Source organism: Erinaceus europaeus, chromosome 10 (assembly GCF_950295315.1).
Source record: "Erinaceus europaeus chromosome 10, mEriEur2.1, whole genome shotgun sequence".
Lineage (NCBI taxonomy): Eukaryota > Metazoa > Chordata > Mammalia > Eulipotyphla > Erinaceidae > Erinaceus > Erinaceus europaeus.
The window spans coordinates 96,295,985-96,311,533 of NC_080171.1; the positions used below are offsets into that span (position 1 = coordinate 96,295,985).

The window sequence follows — 15,549 nt, forward strand, 5'->3', positions numbered from 1 at the left end:
GTGTGCCAAGTACCAAGTGAGGTGGGCACTTTGTTGATCATCAAATCTCTAACCACCTCCCAAGATCAGTACTATTAGACAACTTGGCTGAGAGTCAAAAACCTCCCTCCAAGGTCACAGCTAGTAAAGAGTAAAATAAAAATAGGTCCTTTGAGATCTACAGGCAGAATGCCACAGCACCAAGCCAGCTCACAAGTGACCCGTCTGAGTCATAGGCTGGGGGTTAGCTGGTGAGCAGTACAATAGAAGCAGTTCCTGGACCAAGGTGTGTCACTCGCCCCATCCCCAAAGAGCTTCCACATCCAATGAGTTTAACAAAAGGACAGTGACTGCCAAATTTCGTTGAGCTAGCAGCTCCTGACAATCATTGCCTTGGTGAAAACATGGGACAGGAGGAACAGTGTATTTCCCAAACTGCAGATCACCACTTCAACATGTCTACAGTGTAAAATATGGGAGAACACTGACAAGACCCAAGACCTTGTCTCACACACCCCTCAGCCCCATCAAGAACTCCTGCAAGATGCAAACCAAGTGAAAGTTACCAAGGTGCTGTTGTCTTCCCGTTACTCACATAGTTGATGCCTTCAAAACAATTTTATAGACACCTACTATGCTCCAGGCACTGCTTCATATGTTGAATCCAATCTTTTCCTACAATATTTCTATATCCAGAATTCCAGACACATATGCAAATATGCTGCTGGGCATATTCATCCTGTGTTTTCTTTATAGTGGAATTTCATAATTAAACAACTCTTCACTTTAACACGTGCTACCAAATATTTAAGGAAACTATCTAGAAAAGCACAAACTCAAGTAAGCGGTGGGGAAAACACCACACTTTATCTAAGAACAGGAAACACGGTTTCTTCCTTTAGAATTCACTGTTCACAGGGAAATTATGTCTCTCTGCCTGCAAAATGAAGAGTAGTGACCTGAGTTCTGAGAAGCATCTGCCTGGGGACAGCTGCTACAGAGGGGCTCCAATGGGGATCCTGCAGGGCCTGTGACCTCAGCTGGTCAGGCCCAGGTGCGGTGCTCTCTCCCACTGCTGGGGCTGGTGTCCTCCCTCAGCCAGCTGGCTCGGGGATTTACACTGCTGGCCACGAGGGAACTTGCAGTCCTACCAGAACAGTAGGACTGAGCCTATTGGAAAAATGCACCGCACCCCCACCCTGCCAGTGGCAACTTCCTTTTACTTTGAGACAATCAGCCGAAAGACCACGGGGACCCTGGCCCTGGCGGTCAAATAAAAGTTAGTTCAAGGTTATCTGGTAGATGCAGTGGCAGAAGGGTAGGTCAGAATCACATTTTCAACTTAATGTTACACAACTCTGGACGAGTAACTTTATCTGAGTTCACCTTCTGTACAATGATAAATTAAGATTGAGATTGCTGCAACAATTAGAAATAAAATGTAAAAAGCAATTTAGTGTAGAGCCTGGCTCAGAGCTGTTGCTTAATAAATGGTAACTTATTTAATAAAGTAAGTGAGAGGGTTCCCAGAGATACAATTTATCTCTAAGCAATGGTTGCCCATACCAAACCCCAAGAAGAGCCCAACAAACCTGCTGACAAATCTTCACACTGTGCCATGGAAAAGTTGCTATAATAATTAATCCAAGCAAAAAGCACACTCCCTAAAAGTTCAGAGAATATAAAAGGGGCACTTCCTGCTTTATGGCTACAAAGACCAAACTAACTGGGACTATCAGTCCCCCGGGCCACTCCTGCTTCTTAAATGAGATTACAATAAGAGTGATGTACTGTACTACAAGTCAGCTGTGACAAGCAGCACTTTATAGAGCTATCTGTTTGTCTCCATCACTGCATCGCACAATGTGTCCCTGGACTCCAATGTGCAGCTCCATTTACCGCTACATGACAAATGGGCAGCACTTGTAAAAGGCACAAAGAGGTCCATGTCGGCCGTGTAATGGTCACCACAGCTGTACCCGAGTGCTTGAGGGGACAAAACAGACCCCCAAGTTCATTAAACTGACCAGTAATGGATCTTTCAAAATGTGCCTTAGGAATCGTACAGAAAAGGCTAAAATAAATAACTCAGCATGGAAGGCTAATCTGAAATGGTGTTTGATAAATTATTTATAACACAGGCGATTGTCTGCATTTAATATTGGAGCTACTAGTAGCATCTTTAAAAGATGATTTATGTGTTGTAATGCTATTAAACTTTATATTGGCCCACTGCTAGCTATAAAGTCTGCTGAGATTTAGAGAATGAGTTTTAAACTGTCACTGCAACATCATAGGAGATGGAGACTGTATTAAATCTTTACTTTAAACCTGTTATCTAGAGAGTTGCATTTTGTAGACACTCACAAACTGATAGATTACCTTGGCACCCGCTATGGTGCAGGTCCAAAATAGTGCTGCAAAGAAACTTTTCCACATTATTCTTGTCTACAGCCACGATCGAATCTCTCTTCTCATATAAGTAATTTTTAGAGTGGAGACGTCACCAGAGGAAAATATAGATGCCCCAGCCAATGGGCACCCTGGACAGTTCAGCATCAAATTAATATTCTTTAAATAAATCCCCACATTCAACTGTTCGGCTATGCATACTGAACAGTGCTTTACTAACACCAGGGGCAGGCATAATATTAAATATGCATTTGACTGAAAACCTAACACACTATTTTAGATACAGCTTTAGAATGTGAAAATACATGCATAGGGCAAGTCGTTTGGAAAAAAAACTGGTGAGTGTGACTAAACCTTTTTTTTTAACTTAAAAAAGAATAAAGATGATTATTGAAATAAAAAATGATGCTTGTTTGTTGAAAAACAGTTCATTTACACATCACACTAAAAAAATGGGAAAAGTAATATTCTGCTTGTTTTATGAAGAACAGAGAGCTCCTGGTTTTCATTACAGAAGCGTCCTTCTGCCTGCCATCCCACCATGACACCAAGAGTCCAGGCCATCCTACCTTTGCCTGTTGGGGGGTAAGGGTGGTAATGGGGAAGTGGAGAAGCACAAGGCATCACAGGCAAACTACCACAGAACTTTTATTAGCATTCCCACTTGCTATTCTATCTACTAGGACAATTTAGCTCATATTAATGTTTCTTGATTAAAAAATAAAACCTTTACTCAATAGAAATTGAATCAGAAGGCTGAAGAGACAGCTTACCTGAGAGGGTGCCATGTGCATAACCCAGGTTCAAGCCCAAGCACCATGTGGGAGTACCACAGCACCAAGGGAAGCTTCGATGCTCTGTATCTAAAATTAAGTTGATCTAAGCAGTGAAATTACACGTGTGTGACCCCTACCTAGGCCCCCCCTCCAAGAATTGAACCATCTCAAATTCCTCATGAAAAATCTGCATTATCTTTGCCACTATGATTTTTTAAACAAAAGCAAAAGGTCACTACTCTTTTGATATGATCTACAGATAAGATACTGGATGTGATGGGGTTTGGAATTCTAGAAAGAGAACAAAAATCTGGGGCCAGGCAGTGCTGCACCTGGTTAAGAGCTCACATTACAGTGCGCAAGGACCCAGGTTCAAGCCTCTGGTCCCCCACCTGTAGGAGGGAAGCTTCACAAGTGATGCCGCAGGTCTGCAGGTGTCTCTCTCTCTCTCTCTCTCCCTCTCTATTTCTGTCTCTATCCAATTATAAATAAATAAAGTATTTAAAAAGATGCGCCAAAAGCCCTCATCTCCATCTTTATACCCTAGTAGCTAGCACAGTGCTCAGCAGAGACATCAACAAACTCAGAAACTGAAACACCAGCTGCTAATATATACATGCACGCACGCTTTTGTCAAACTAGAAGTTGAAATGAGAGGTAGACCTATACCAAGATGGAGTAACTCCAAAACCATGCCAGTCCCAGCAGGGTCCGGGTACAAGAATATTTATTTGGATACATAAACTATTTGGACAGTTTATTTGGATAATACTCTGCAGTGGGCTGTTGCCATACGGAGGCCCTATGTCACTGACGTGGCCTGAAGGAGTCATTCACAGTTGATGGTTGAGCAAAATTTAAAGAGCTCAAAATAGGTTTCAGCAGCCACACCAAAAGTAGAACTATGCTTCTTGTACTTTACAAGACCTGGTGTATCCCATGTGCAGCCACAGAATTTACAGTGGATGAGGTTAATTTAATTTCTTTCAGGTAGGGCTGTGTGACAAAAGCAAGATATCTGAGCTTTGCTTTTGGTTTGAACTATTTGGGTGAACGGGGCTTGCTTGTATGAGTACCCAGGAACTGAATGTGTGTCAGGTGCTGAATGTGCCCAGAGTGCACAGTGAGTTAGTGACCATGTCTTTAAGGTCTAAAGAGAGAGATGGGGGGGGGGGGGGAGTGTGTAGCCAGGGCCTTGAACATGCATGATTCTACTACTCTTGGTCAATTTTTTTTGTCCCACTCCATGTGTGTGTGTGTGTGTGCGCGCGCGTGTGCCAACCACTACACCATCTAGTTTTCCCCATGCTGTGCAGCTGCCATATGGTGCCAGGACACACACTCAGAACCGTGTGCATGGTATGGTGCACACTCTAGACAGTGAGCTATTTCCCCAGCCTTAGGTTGCTGTTTTAATCCTCCTAATCACTGTTGCACAGCTGAGGAAATGGAGGCCCTAAATACACCGGCTAGAGGTGTATGGTTGTATATAAGTGGGAGCCAGGAATCAGTGCTATGCTCACGGTGCTCTGTATCAACAAAGTCTACGCTTCCCAACCCCACCACAGGAAAATCAGTGGTGGGCAAGGCTTTTGCTGGATTCTACAACAATAAACAAAAAGAGAAACACCTAGGCTTCCAGAGGGAATAGGACCAAGAGACAGGAACATACTGCTTTCCACACGAAGGAATGTGTTCACAGCATATGTGTATACAAATTTATATTTCCAAGGCTGAGTTGAATCAAATCAAAGAGGAGAAAAGGAAAAAAGAAAGTGAGGATTTAAAGAGAAAGTGAGAAATGCACTCAAAAATCCCAAGGTAGTAGAGGTAGCAGAAAGATCTTGATAACACAATGTGGTCTGTGATAATTCTGACAGAAAATCCCAGAGATCTGTAGAAAGGGACAGCACCTGGAAACAGGGAGGAAATGAAGACAATTCGTTCCTCTGTCATAATGAAGATGAAAAAGACACACATGTACACTGAGTCTATCTACCCTAGTCTGAGGAGGAAAACCACCACAGAGCACAGGGCACATTCAGGCTCTTGTGGAGACCTGCTTCTACAGATTCAGAGGACTGATGGAGGTTTCAGGAAGCACCTGCACCCTCATTCTACAAAGTTTTACATGTCCACAAAACAAAGTTCAAATCATGCACTGGCTGAGAGAAATGTACAAGTCAGCAAGCACTTAATATAGTGCCCTGTGTCAACACACTCAAGACAGAGATGCTGCCCATAAAGAATGCACTGTTCAAATGGGGAATTGTAAATAAGCTCACTACAATATGGCAGGACCTAGCAAGAGGCAGGCCTGACAGTGGGAGTTTCATGGGTTTAGGTGATGAAAACTGGGTTGGGTCTTGACATACAAGTAAATGGTAGCCATGCCAAGGGGCAAAAACGATGGCAGGAGTAGTCATCAGAGCAGGGAGGACTCCACTGTAGCCAGGCAGTAGCTAGGTGTGGCTGAGGACCAGGGGTGCAAAGACATAGTTTACCTGTCTCGCCATGGAAAGATATAGGAAAAATGTTAAGCTGGCAAAGGATATCATCAGAATTGTGCTTTCTGAAACTACAGCCTGAAAGCAGTGGGAGAAAAGAGGCTAAAGGCAGAAACAAGAGAGCAGGTGATTTTAACAGTCCCAGTAAGAGAGAGAATACTAGGCTAGCAGGAACAGGGAGGAAGGTCACAACAGAGCTGGGGGTGGGAGCAGGAAAGAAGGAAGCAGCAAATAGTGCAAGTGCAGGGGGAAGAAGAAGTAAAGGCAGCACCTGCACTGCCGGCTCGTCCAGTATCAATCTTGGCCAAACTGGGCAAAGCCAGCCTTTGCAGGCAGGTCCCCTGTAGCTTTTGGCAGCTATTGTACGGGCAGACTAATGGGAGATAAGGACTAACATGTACGTATTTTTCTTGTATATACTAGTAAGCCTGCAAAGTTAAGTTTACCCACATAGTAAATACTCTGAAGGGCGCCACAAGAAAGGGACAAGAACTAGCGATGGTATACTGAGACTGTCCTGGGAAAAAAAAAACACCTAGTCTACAGTCAGCTTGTAAATGTCATTTCTTTGGTGTTAGGGCTCTCAAAATATACCTGTCTGAAGCACATACTCTGGTAAAAAGAGTAGAGGATTAGTTAAGAGATTTTTAAAAAAAAAAAAAAAAAATTTTTATTTGGGAATCGGGCGGTAATGCAGCGGGTTATGCACACATGGCACAAAGCGCAAGGACCCGCGGAAGGATCCCGGTTCGAGCCCCGGCTCCCCACCTGCAGGGGAGTCACTTCACAGGTGGTGAAGCAGGTCTGCAGGTGTCCATCTTTCTCCCCCCCCCCGTCTTCTCCTCCTCTCTCCATCTCTCTGTCCTATCCAACAACGATGACATCAATAACAATAATAAAATAACAAGGGCAACAAAAGGGAATGAATAAATAAATATTTTTAAAAATTAAAAAATATTTTTATTTAATTATTCCCTTTTGTCGCCCTTGTTTTATTATTGTAGTTATTATTGTTGTTGTTATTGATGTCATTGTTGTAAATGGAGAGAGGAGGGGAAGACAGGGAGGGGGAAGAGAAAGACACTTGCAGACCTGCTTCACTGCTTATGAAGCGACTCCCCTGCAGGTGGGGAGCTGGGGGCTCGAACTGGGATCCTTACACTGATCCTTACACTTGGCACCATGTGCGCTTAACCCACTGTGCTACCACCCGACCCCCAGTTAAGAGTTTTAAGGATGTAAAGAAAGAAGCTCTAAAGGAGAATCATAGCCACAGGGTTTTGCCATGTGCAAAACAAAGTTATGAGGGATTCAATGTGGACACACCCTAGCAAAGCACACAAGCAAAAGTCAAGTTGAGGGATGAGGAAATCGGGAAACTATTCAGATACCTCTCCATGAGGGCCCTGGCAGATCACCTTTTCCTGGGACCCCAGGGGAATACACAGTCTTCAGATTAATCCCGTTATTCAAGGCTCCTAGAGGAAAGGTGAGCTTTTCAAAGGAACACAGGGAACTTCTAGAACCAACGGGTGTATTTACTATATAAATGGTGGAATGTGAAGGAAGAGGAAGAAGAGGCAGAGGCAAAGACTAAGATGAACTTGGTATGACTCTATTAGTTACTTTCAGTCTCGGTGAATTGGTGGTAATGTCATGCAACATTTCCAAGTCCCAATTTCCTCATCTGCAAAGGGAACTAAAATCATCTCGCACTAGGATTCTTCTGAGGGTTACAAAGCACTTTTTGTACACTGCATGCAGGAAACCAGATCAGATTCTGCCCCTTCCTTTAATGTCCACAAACATGACTATCAAGGCTAAGTCTAACTCTTGTAGAACTACCCACGCCATGGGCAACAAATATTAACTCAGTAGTTTTTTTCAAGCCCCCGTTCAAAGCAAATTAACTGTGAATGTAGCCATTACACTGGAAATGAAATCCAAAATGTCATGTTCACATCAACACCTTCTATTGAGAAGTTACCACATCAATAAGAAGAGTACTAAGCAGCACAGTTTTACTTTTATATTTCACTAGAAAATATCAAAGGGAGGCAGCCAGAAATTTGCATTTACTGTGTGAAAGCACTATGCCACGCACATTATCCTACTTACTATTCCAAATAACCCTACCTTTCCCATTTTACAAACCCAAAGGCACATAGCTAACAACCTGAAGGTCCAAGATTCAGCTGTTGTGTCTGACTTCACAGACCATGTTTCAAGGCAATAGAACCTCCCAACAGCCTCCAAAATTAGTAATGATTCTTGTCTAGTCCTAGATGTAACTGATAAATCACTTTTGGGTTCATCCTTTAAAGCAGTTTACCTCTAAGATTCTTCAAAGTTGCAAATATGCTGCTTAAATAATGCTGCTCTGCCATTTCATTATTTATCTACCCAGTTACATTCTATAAATAATCAAAACATCTTGAGGAAGTGCTCTAATACAAAGTCTACATTAATCAAATGCTCAAGCAAAAAAACTATCAAACTCACTGCCTTGGTACTCTGTTCAAATGTTTACATATCTCTAAAATACATGTATAAACCTCTGTAAAAATAACATTTATTTGGGAGCTGGGCGGTAGCACAGCGGGTTAAGCGCACGTGATACAAAGCACAAGGACCAACATGAGGATCCCGGTTCAAGCCCCCGGCTCCCTCCTGCAGGGGAGTCGCTTCACAAGCAGTGAAGCAAGTCTGCAGGTGTCTACCTTTCTCTCCCCCTCTCTGTCTTCCCCTCCTCTCTCCATTTCTCTCTGCCCTATCCAACAGTGATGGCAACAATAACTACAACAATAAAAAACAACAAGGACAACAAAAAGGGAATGAATAAATATAAAAAAAATTTTTAAATAAAGTAAGATTTATTATTGAGTGTGTAGAGGCCTCGTCAAAGTCCACAAGCACGCACTTTCCATTATACCCAATTCTACTCTCCTATCATCTGCCTAGCCCTGGATTCAATCTACCTGGGTTCAGAGAAACCAACATACTTGCCAAAGGATCAAATATAATGATTTCTCAGATCTTTTTAATATTCTGCTATCACCACAGTCTGGGTTTTAGTAGCATTATATCCCAGCATTGTCACAGAGAGGATATGAGTGTGACTCTCCTCTACCAATGCAGTGTTCATCACAGATATTTTCAAATATCTGTACTACTAGGTGGAATTTTAAAGTAACTATTTAGTAGAACCTTTTAAATACCACCTTTTAAATGTTTGTTTCTGCACGACTTTGGGGCTAGAGTTGAGGGGTATAAATTAACTCACAGAAACCCACAGGTAACATTATCTGTTAAGGTTAAAACTTTAACTACCTTCCTGAGGTATGCTGCTGGGGTCTCATTACAGCAGGTAATCTCACATTCCACCATGCACAACACACTAAGTAACAGCATCTCCCAATTACATTGCAGCGTAAATCTCAAAGGACATTTGAAAAGTCTACACAGCTCCTGCACCCACTGCCGAAACACAACCACCTCTAATGGAACGTGGCAGCTTTCTAAACTAAATATTCACATGCACGGACAGGAATGCTAAGCTTGGCCTTATCCCACACTGAAGAACAGATGCTAATTAAAAGGCCACACTGACTTGGGAAATGACCACCCAGACAACTTGAGACACTATCTGGAGCTTCCTTTTCCTATTTCCAAATATGTACAGCCGTCTGAACTTGCAGAATGCCACAACTGAAAAAAAGTTTGAGCAGTCATCCCTTTACGTGTGATGTCCTCTATCTGAAATGGTGTCCTTTGCCTCTCTTCACTTTCCTGACCCACCCCTTCCTCAGACCCCCAAAGTAAGTCAAGTGAGATGCCACGTGTTCTTTCAAATCATTACAGTGTCCCAGAAAGACTTCATCAACTTCTCATCTGCAGTATCTATGTATGTCCTGGTATATACCATTCTCACACTTTCCACATTGGACTTTTAACAGCAGTTTGGGGCCTGTCCAATCCACTAGGTTGTAAATGTCTCATAAGCAGGCAAAAAGAGATCAATACGACTTGGTGAATGAACACAAGTCCACCCTCCCTATCTCTGAATGACCACCATGGGTAACAGTTCACTGAGGTCTTCAGGATGCCTCTGAGCAGGAGTACAAGCATGTTCTTATGGTGGAGGTACCAAGAAACTCCTGGTTTCTTTGCTCACTGCCCTTCTGCTTTTGTCAATTCTGATGTATCTTAAAAGTTTCCTGAGAAAACACCTCTACTCTAAAAAAGTCTTCATAATAGCTGAATGTATCCAGGGTGTAGTTCTTATCATAATCATTTGGCTATTCTGGGAACTTGTTTTTACTTTAGCTAGCAAAATCTAGACTTATGATACAGGTTTTGATGCAAAAAAAAATAAATAACTGTCATAATAGTAGTAATGGCTTTGAAATATCCCACCTCAGCCAACTTTACTCTCATGCTTCTTAAGAACTGCCAAGCCCTTCAAATATTGGCAGATTCATTTATTCAGATCTTCTGGTACATAAAATTCACTGACTCCCTCCCCCTTGACTTGATAAAGACATATGAAAGCTGTGAAGCTGCTGGGTGTGATGGCGTGCGCCTGTAGCTACTCGAGAAGCTCAGACTGGAGGGTCACTTGAGCCCAGGAGTTCTGGACCGTAATGCACTATGCCTATTGGGTGTCCGCACTAAGTTCAGCATCAATACAGTGACCTCCTGGGAGCAGGGGGCCACCAGGCTGCCTAAGGAGGAGAGAACCCGCCCACGTCGGAACACTGTGAAACTTTTTATGGGAAAAAAACAAATTTTTTTCTGCCTGTGCAAAATTACTGGGACATTTAAAATTACCATGTTTTAGGTCAGAAGGTAAAAATAGTACAGCATGGAAACTTTCTAGCCCACGAACAACGAACATTCACAATCAACACATTGAAGTACAATTCAAGGCCTACATTTCCCTACCTCCTACAGGTAGTGGTCCAATTTAACAATGAAATGCTCAATGTTTGGCTTATCAATATCATGCAAGAAAAAGGCTCTGGGTTTATTCCTTAGCACTGCATAAGTGCTATATGTTAATAAGCTTATTACTGTTAATATATGTACAGTTACATGTACAATGTAAATAGGTACCACATTTAAACAGTGAGCTCCAAATGTTATTTTAAACTTAATTTTTCCACAGAGCTATTTGATTAAAAAAGGGAGAAACTTTCCTAAAATTCTTAATCACACTTCAGTGTATATTAGCAAATGTGTAATGTTTGCCTGCTTTGTACACCCACAAGCCATCACCACCTCCCCCTTCCTGATATCGCACACCACACAACTATAATAAACCATGTTAATATTTCATACCACTGTGAAATATGCTGGAGTATCAATTCAACATCTGCTGTCTTTAGGGTCCGGGAGTCCCGCAGAGACACTTTCAATTTGTAATTGAGTTCTATGCTGAATTAATCAGCAGTTTATCTTTTTTACTAAAATAACATCTTCACCACTAACCCAGATTTACATTAACAATTTATGCCAAATTACCTGCCAAGGCAAAACTTATAAGATTCTAAGATACCATCCAGTAACACTCAGTCCTATATTTCATTTCTCTTTATTTCCCTAACCTATATACAAGAAAAGTAGAAATCTATTGTTCAAGAGCTTATAAGCCTCTACCACAGATGACCTCGTGGGTTTGTATCACAAAGCCTCACTTTTGACAGTGAGAATCAAGGGGGCTTTCCCCTCTTCCCTTTGAAAAACACTGTTTAATAAGTGGCCACGATTCAAATTATTTTTATAGAACCTAGATTTTAAAAAAGGAACAAAAAAAAAAAATCAATAACAAAAGAACTTTTATTTCTTTTCCCTGGTAGTTATGGCATTCCAAATCATGGCTTGGTTTGAGTTAACAAAAAAAGACAACCAAGAAAACACTTTAGTGCCTTTAATTATGTACTTGAGACCCAAGTTTGCAAAAACAATTCAATTTGATAAGAGATGGATAAGCCCACTTTTCTCTTTGATGTCATGATGTACAGTAATTTATTAGCAATAGCATCTTCTGTTACATTCCACCTGTACAACTGAAAGTCACTAAATATTCTTGCCTATTTGATATTACCCCTGGATGCAGCTCATGACTTTCTCCAACTAGTCTCTGGTCACAAAGAAGTTACATTTCGCTTGTTGGATTTTTGCCACAGGTCACAGGTGCAGCAAGCAATACACTTTGTGAAATATCTCTCTTTACATAGTATATCCCACACACACACACACACATTTAGTTATAGGAAACAAGTAAAAAATTTTCAAATGGAACACCTGCTCCAAAGAAATGCATCATAAATAATTACTATCTACAACAGAGTAGAATAATCCTTTCTTTTCAATCTACTTTACCCATAGCTGTGTAAGGGATTTCCACTGTCATACAGAACAGCCTCTTTCAATGTACCTCTGGATTTCACCAAGTGCAGTATCTTGCATCCACTTGGTATTCAGTAAGTACCTGCTGACTGATAACATATGGATTATATAAAATAATGAAATTAGACAGGTAAATATGGGAATAAATTGTGTGGAAATATTTTCAGCAGAAAAATCAACAAAGAATTCTCAAAACAAGGAATTCTCCAAAGTCATTACCTACATTAGTACACCATTACAGTACTTTCATTACTCTTCAAAGAGTTAGAAATGAGCCCTTTACACTTTACAGTTACTTCCCTAAGATTTATAGATTTTTGAATTCTAAAGACATGCCCCAAGAAGAATCCATTCTTAACTCACTGGAGATTTAAGTAAGTCTCTCTCAGCCTATTTCCTTCTAACCCTGACTTAAAAGAAAGTTTTTTGTTTTTTTTTTTTCCTGAGACTAAAAGTTAGGGTGGTTTCTAAAATTTCCTTTATTTCTTTCTGAAAACATTCTACCATGAACTTGACTTAAGGAGAATGTAGTGGTGACAAGGGTGGAAGTGATAGTCTGCCACCACCATTAATGGGGGTTAGCTCTGGAGAAACAAGACGTCACAGTCTTGGCCAGAGAATGAACATTTATTTAAGTGGCAATTTCTTTCTTTCTTTCTTTCTTTCTTTCTTTCTTTCTTTTTCTTTTTATTTATAAAAAGGAAACACTGACAAAACCATAGGATATGAGGGATACAACTTCACACAACTCCCACTATCAGAACTCCGCATCCCATCCCCTCTCCTGATAACTTTTCCATTCTCTATCCCTCTGGGAGTATGGGCCCAAGGTCATTGTGGGGTACAGAAAGTGAAAAGTCTGGCTTCTATAATTTCTAAGTCAAGGAAGAGTAGTAAATCCTAGATGATCAAAAAGAAAAAAAAAAAACAACTACTTCTGAAATTCAAAACTTTGTATGGCAAAGAGCAAGGCTCCATTATGGAATCATAAAGTAAAAGTTCAAAGTAAACATCGATGTGTCCTGTAAAGTATCACACAATGAGTGGAGGTAGACAGCATAATGGCTATGCAGAGACACCCATGCCTAAGGGTCCTGAGTCCCAGGACTCAGTCCAATCCTCATCACCATGAGCCAGAGTTGAGCAGTGCTCTAGTAAATAACAACAACAATTGGGGCTGGGTGGTGGTGCATATGTTTGAGTGCACATGTTATAATGCACAAGAATCTGGATTCAAGTCCCTAATCCCCACCTGCAGGAGGAAAGCTTCATGAGTGGTGAAGCAGTGCTGCAGGTGTCTCTCTCTCTCTCTCTCTCTCTCTGCCTCCCGCTTCTTTATTTCTGTCCAATAAATAAATAAATAAATAAAGATAATATTTTTAAAAAAATAATAATCACACTATGAAAACTGAGTGAGAAGATGCAAGGATTAGTAGTAGCCTTAATTCTGAAAGTCCTTTTCTGACTCTGGAGTGAGTTCAAATTCAGAACGAAGTCACTTCTAGAAAAGGGATCAATTCAAGTTCTGGTACTATCAGAAGCTTAAAACCATCAACAGTCTCTTCTTATAATCGTTTGTTCTAAAGATTTAATAGCAATTCTCCAAATCACCTATTAAACTACATAGCCAACCAGTATCTGTTCATTTCTAAAACTGTTTCAAAGACACTGACAATCATTACTAGGAATAATTCTATACAGGGCTTCAGTGATTATATTGTTGGGTTCTATCCTCTCTAAAAACTAATGTTCTTTTTAAACATTTTTAAAATTTATTTTATTTATTTTCCCTTTTGTTGCCCTTGTTGTTTTATTGTTGTTGTAGTTGTTGATGTTGTCGTACAATAGGACAGAAAGAAATGAAAAGAGGAGAGGAAAACAGAGGGAGAGAGAAAGACAGATACCTGCAGACCTGCTTTACCGTCTCTGAAGTGACTCCCCTGAAGGTGGGGGGCTGGGGGCTCAAACCGGAATCCTTACGCCAGTCTTTGCACTTCGTGCCACATATGCTTAACCTGCTACACTACCGTGTGACTCACTAATGTTTTATGTTAAATACAAGAACAGAGAAAACTACTGGGGGAAAAAAATAATACATTTCAGATCCAATAATACACTGTTTACTACATCTAGCTCTTCAGGTTTTAAGGAAAGCCAATAAACAGAAACTATGACCAAAAGCAAATCAAAGAAATACCCTGATGGAGAGCTTCTGAAATAATTCTTCAATATTAAACAAATGTACACCTAACCTAATCAATGTTCAAATATGGCAAATAAAAAATATGTAGGACTGGGGAAGACAGCATAATGGCTATGCAAAACGGCTTTCATGCCTGAGGATCCACATTCCCAAATTCAATCCCCAGAACCACTGTATGTCAGAGCTGAGCAGTGCTCTGGTTTAAAAAAAAAAAAAAAGTATGAGTAGTGGCTTAATAATGCCACCTGAACAACGCAATTTCTTTTAAGCAGTGGAGAATAAGCCCAAGGCCTCGCTAATATGTAATATCACTAGTGAGCAGCCTCCCCAGACTAATTTTTCATTCTTTATTTCATGAGGGGAGAAAGGGGGAAGCGGGTAGAGACAAAGAGAAAGATTCCACAGAACTACTCCACCATTCATGGATCTCTCTGGTACTCCCATGTGGAGCCAGGGCTTGAACCTAGGGTCTTTTAGTAAGATATGAGTTCTAGCAGGCAAGTTATCTCCCAATACTTTTTTTTAAAGATCTGAAAAGTCAAAACTAAAGCATCACTCTGGCATATACAGAGCCAAAGCTTGAATTCAGGACCCCATGGTCTTGTGGTCTGCCACTGTACCGCCTCCCAGATATATATTTGCATTAATTCTTAACCAGAAAGGAGTCCATCAAAATTCACACCCACCAGGATTACTATAATAAAAAGACAGTAAGTGTTGGGAAAGACACACAGAAATTAGACTTTTTAAGCATTGCTAAGGATCACAGCCACATTGGAAAACAATCTGACAGATCCTCATCAAAAGGTTAAACAGAATTACTATATGATCCTGTAACCTCACTTCCACATACACACCCAAGAGAAATGGATCCACACAAAACTTGTACACAAATGTTGGTAACTCTTAATAGCCAAAAAGTGAAAGTACTCCAAATGTCCATTTAATAAATGGGTAAATGAAATGTAATGTATGTCCGTCCACACAATGAAATAGTATTAAACCATAAAAAGGGACTGGAATAACAATATATTCTAAAACATACATAAAATATGAAAATACTGTTAAGTGAAAGAAAATAGACCAGAAGATAGCTAAGCTTTAGAGCATTCGACTTGCATGCCTGAGGGCCCTGATTCAACTTGACACTGTCACATGGCAAAAATGAACAGTATTCTAGCCTGACCCCCAAGCCCCATCCTCTCTGTTTCATAAAAATAAATAAAACTAAAGAAACATATCAGCTGCCTGGGAGATGGTA

The 15,549-nt window shown here is 40.8% G+C and overlaps 1 protein-coding gene across 1 annotated transcript in view; it reads right to left on the bottom strand.

Annotated features, from left to right (window-relative positions):
- The window catches only part of PSMB7 (proteasome 20S subunit beta 7), a 64,832-nt gene that overhangs the window by 7,591 nt on the left and 41,692 nt on the right, over positions 1-15,549 (bottom strand). The window lies entirely within an intron of this gene.